Consider the following 5,546-nt stretch of genomic DNA (forward strand, 5'->3'; position numbering starts at 1 on the left):
TTTATATGGTTTTTGTTTAAATTATAATTTAAAGTTACCGTGCAAAGATGCTACGATATTCTTTGAATAATTATGAAGTTTGTTGATTCCGCTGCGAGTTAATTGTTTCAATTTGAAACAAAGTGATTTTCGAGTAATGATTTAATTGTCGTTTTAAATTGCTGTGCTATGTATCTATATGAGGGAATGTAAGCCGTAAATTTTTTCGAATGACGAATGTGTGATGCCTCAAATGAACTTGTTTGAAATTTATACTCTGATTTTTCCGTATAATTTATCGGGTAGATTTGGGGTGTTACATTAGTGGTATCAGAGCAGGTCGGTCCGTCCGGCCAGAGTCGTCTAATTGTTGTTTATCTCTTAGTACGCGACATGTGTGTGAAACACTGTTGGTACTTGTTTGCTTTGTTGCAGGGTTAGTTTGAGCGAAGTGGGGGAGAAGCTTTGCTTCTCGAATGTGGTTTAGTTGCAAGGTGCAAAGAGGTACCGTAATGGTTGACATATGCGTAGTCGAAGTGAGATGTGTTAATTGATTGATATGTTGAAAGGTTGGATGTGGGAGTGAAGTTGATGATGGTGATGTCGGGTAAATTTTCGAGGACGAAAATCTTTTAAGTGGGGGAGAGTTGTAACGCCCGAAAATTCGATTATTCGCTTAATTTAAGCGTTTGGAGTGTTTATGGAATCTTTTGCGTTTTGGGATGATTTAATAGGTATTAGTTCGGGATAGCGGATCGACCATTAATCAAGATTTTTAATATTTTTAGTATTAGAAATATTATTAGAGTGTCGGGTATTAGTTTGGGAATTTTCAGAGCAAATAAAATTAGACCGTAAAATAAAAGTTAACGAGTAAATTGGGAGTTTTAATAAAATAAATTAGATGGGCTGAGTGGTGTTATGTTGTAATTTGGTTTTGACCCAGATTGGAATAATTGAGAGGTGAGGATACACCTAGGTTTTTAGAAACTAAGTAACATAACATTTGGGAAAAAGCGAAGGACGGCAGAGAGAAGAGGAAAATTGGAAAAGAAAAGAGATACGAGAATTAGGCCGCGAAGAGAAAAACCCAAGAATTACGTGAAGCCGGAAAGCTTGGATTCGACCGGAATTGTAGAGCGGACTCCGAATACAAGGTAAGGGTGGGGTTCTTGCTCTATAAACGGGGATATGATGGACCGTATGTGGGGTTTAGGGAATTTTATTATCTCTTTGTGTTCGATTGATTTCTAAAAATTGTATGAAATTATCTTATGTTTGATTCTGTGTAAATTTGTTGTTTCCGTAAAAATTGATGTGTTGATGATTTTATTCGTGTTAAATTTGTGTGATTTGATGCATATAATTTGATACCGATATTCGTACGGCGGGCTGTTTATAACATCAATTTTTGTCTCGTATATACTTATATTGTTTCGATAATGAAAAAAAATGATATATATTGAAAATATTTATTGTAGCGTCGTCACGTTCATGTAATGTTGGTTTTCATTCTACGTCACTGTAGCCTCATGTTTATTGACATAGATCCATGTTTCAATATATGGTATGCTTAATTGTTTAGAGAATTGAATGAGCATGTAAAATCTGGAATTGAATGAGCATGTAAAATCTGGAAATAAATATATTACATCATTCTAAAGAAAAAAAAAGAGGTGCTTGCTTAGAAGACAATATATATTGAGTTAATACACATGTTGCTTCTCTTTTCTATTGTAGCGACCCCTGTTATTTTGGTAGATATAATAAACATAGTAGGTGGCTATTTTATGAAATATATTAATGTAAAGCGTATACTGTAGCTGTAAATTTAGTCAATTAGGAATCAGGTTGCAGGTTCACTAATATATAATACTTCATTAGTTTATAATAATAATAATAATAATAATAATAATTATAGTTTAATATTATTAGTGTAATATTTTAAGGAGTTTTGAGTTGGAGATGAATATTTGTATTATTTGGTTAATTTAAATTATGTTCAATAGTGTTGTTAGAGTTGTCAATAGGGTTGTCAAAGTTGCTTTCAAGTTGTTTAGAGTAAAATCTGATAAACTATAGATTGAAATTCAAGGTATTTGACCCTTTAGAGTCGTTTATTATTACTTGAGTCAGACTATTAGCCAATTTGATGCATAAGAGTTAACCTTATATGTAATAAGAATTGTCAGTAGGGTATTTTTGGGCACTTTATAGTTGTATGAATTATTGTAGAGTTGTTTAGAGTCCCTTCGAAACTCTGTCGAATTATAATTATATATTATTATAATTTTTGTGAGTTAATAATATAGAAGGAGTTAATGAAAATAACAGTAGCACTTTGTTGCCCATCAGTGTAGTGACCAATTTCGTAACAGAGGCATTATATAAGTAGCAGAGGAATATAATAATAGACAGAAAAATATATAGCGAGTTGAATAATATTAGGAGTGTTCGGGGATAATCCGATAACTGTTGTGCTTGCGGTGTTTTTGGTAATGTTGCGACTTGACGTATTTTTGTGAGTTTTGTGAAGTATGGCGATGTTTGCGTGAGTTATTTGTGATGAATTATTGTTGTTGATTTGTCGTGTGATATATTGCGATGTTTTGATGAGTTTTTGTGAATTATTGCGAAGTGCAGGATTTAAGGTGACGATTGTTTATCAATAACTATTGATTTATTTTGGCGATGTAGGCGAATGCCTTTGTGACGATGTTTAGCGACGTGTTTGTGATATAGGCGTATGTCTCGCGACGTTGTTTTGAGATGTTTGTGATTTGTTGCATTTCATCAGTGTCTCATAATTTGCATGTTTTAGCGACGGCCTGGATTGGAAAACAGCGACGAAGGCTTATGCCTGTTTTGATGCCTCTATTATCTAGCAATTGGCGATGGGGGCTGAAGCCCTGGGTACCACATACATGTGCATTTGTTAGAGTCGCATTTCATTTGTGTGATTATGATGTTATGCATTTTGATGTGTGAATTTATGTGACTTGTCGTGAACTTTGAATATGATCTTATATGAGATATTGTGACTTGTGTTGTTGATTGAAACAGTGAAGTAAACTAGGCGGTAACGATTATACCGCAAAGCGATAATTATTATAACTTGAACCTGAATATACTGTTTATCATCACTCTGTTTAGATTGTTTGATATCTCACCCCTTTATTTTGTTTCGCCGTTACCTTTATACTGGTAACATGCAGGTGATAGCTTGATGAAGATTTAGACGCTGTGAGTTGAGTCGGTGGTCGCTCTGATACGTAGCACTCGGGGGGATAAACGATTGTTTTACTTATTGTTTTATTTGCTGAATTTTATATGGTTTTTGTTTAAATTATAATTTAAAGTTACCGTGCAAAGATGCTACGATATTCTTTGAATAATTATGAAGTTTGTTGATTCCGCTGCGAGTTAATTGTTTCAATTTGAAACAAAGTGATTTTCAAGTAATGATTTAATTGTCGTTTTAAATTGCTGTGCTATGTATCTATATGAGGGAATGTAAGCCGTAAATTTTTTCGAATGACGAATGTGTGATGCCTCAAATGAACTTGTTTGAAATTTATACTCTGATTTTTCCGTATAATTTATCGGGTAGATTTGGGGTGTTACATTAGTGGTATCAGAGCAGGTCGGTCCGTCCGGCCAGAGTCGTCTAATTGTTGTTTATCTCTTAGTACGCGACATGTGTGTGAAACACTGTTGGTACTTGTTTGCTTTGTTGCAGGGTTAGTTTGAGCGAAGTGGGGGAGAAGCTTTGCTTCTCGAATGTGGTTTAGTTGCAAGGTGCAAAGAGGTACCGTAATGGTTGACATATGCGTAGTCGAAGTGAGATGTGTTAATTGATTGATATGTTGAAAGGTTGGATGTGGGAGTGAAGTTGATGATGGTGATGTCGGGTAAATTTTCGAGGACGAAAATCTTTTAAGTGGGGGAGAGTTGTAACGCCCGAAAATTCGATTATTCGCTTAATTTAAGCGTTTGGAGTGTTTATGGAATGTTTTGCGTTTTGGGATGATTTAATAGGTATTAGTTCGGGATAGCGGATCGACTATTAATCAAGATTTTTAATATTTTTAGTATTAGAAATATTATTAGAGTGTCGGGTATTATTTTGGGAATTTTCAGAGCAAATAAAATTAGACCGTAAAATAAAAGTTAACGAGTAAATTGGGAGTTTTAATAAAATAAATTAGATGGGCTGAGTGGTGTTATGTTGTAATTTGGTTTTGACCCAGATTGGAATAATTGAGAGGTGAGGATACACCTAGGTTTTTAGAAACTAAGTAACATAACATTTGGGAAAAAGCGAAGGACGGCAGAGAGAAGAGGAAAATTGGAAAAGAAAAGAGATACGAGAATTAGGCCGCGAAGAGAAAAACCAAAGAATTACGTGAAGCCGGAAAGCTTGGATTCGACCGGAATTGTAGAGCGGACTCCGAATACAAGGTAAGGGTGGGGTTCTTGCTCTATAAACGGGGATATGATGGACCGTATGTGGGGTTTAGGGAATTTTATTATCTCTTTGTGTTCGATTGATTTCTAAAAATTGTATGAAATTATCTTATGTTTGATTCTGTGTAAATTTGTTGTTTCCGTAAAAATTGATGTGTTGATGATTTTATTCGTGTTAAATTTGTGTGATTTGATGCATATAATTTGATACCGATATTCGTACGGCGGGCTGTTTATAACATCAATTTTTGTCTCGTATATACTTATATTGTTTCGATAATGAAAAAAATGATATATATTGAAAATATTTATTGTAGCGTCGTCACGTTCATGTAATGTTGGTTTTCATTCTACGTCACTGTAGCCTCATGTTTATTGACATAGATCCATGTTTCAATATATGGTATGCTTAATTGTTTAGAGAATTGAATGAGCATGTAAAATCTGGAATTGAATGAGCATGTAAAATCTGGAAATAAATATATTACATCATTCTAAAGAAAAAAAAAAGAGGTGCTTGCTTAGAAGACAATATATATTGAGTTAATACACATGTTGCTTCTCTTTTCTATTGTAGCGACCCCTGTTATTTTGGTAGATATAATAAACATAGTAGGTGGCTATTTTATGAAATATATTAATGTAAAGCGTATACTGTAGCTGTAAATTTAGTCAATTAGGAATCAGGTTGCAGGTTCACTAATATATAATACTTCATTAGTTTATAATAATAATAATAATAATAATAATTATAGTTTAATATTATTAGTGTAATATTTTAAGGAGTTTTGAGTTGGAGATGAATATTTGTATTATTTGGTTAATTTAAATTATGTTCAATAGTGTTGTTAGAGTTGTCAATAGGGTTGTCAAAGTTGCTTTCAAGTTGTTTAGAGTAAAATCTGATAAACTATAGATTGAAATTCAAGGTATTTGACCCTTTAGAGTCGTTTATTATTACTTGAGTCAGACTATTAGCCAATTTGATGCATAAGAGTTAACCTTATATGTAATAAGAATTGTCAGTAGGGTATTTTTGGGCACTTTATAGTTGTATGAATTATTGTAGAGTTGTTTAGAGTCCCTTCGAAACTCTGTCG

The sequence above is a fragment of the Vicia villosa genome, linkage group LG3 (genome assembly GCF_029867415.1).
Source record: "Vicia villosa cultivar HV-30 ecotype Madison, WI linkage group LG3, Vvil1.0, whole genome shotgun sequence".
Classification (NCBI taxonomy): domain Eukaryota; kingdom Viridiplantae; phylum Streptophyta; class Magnoliopsida; order Fabales; family Fabaceae; genus Vicia; species Vicia villosa.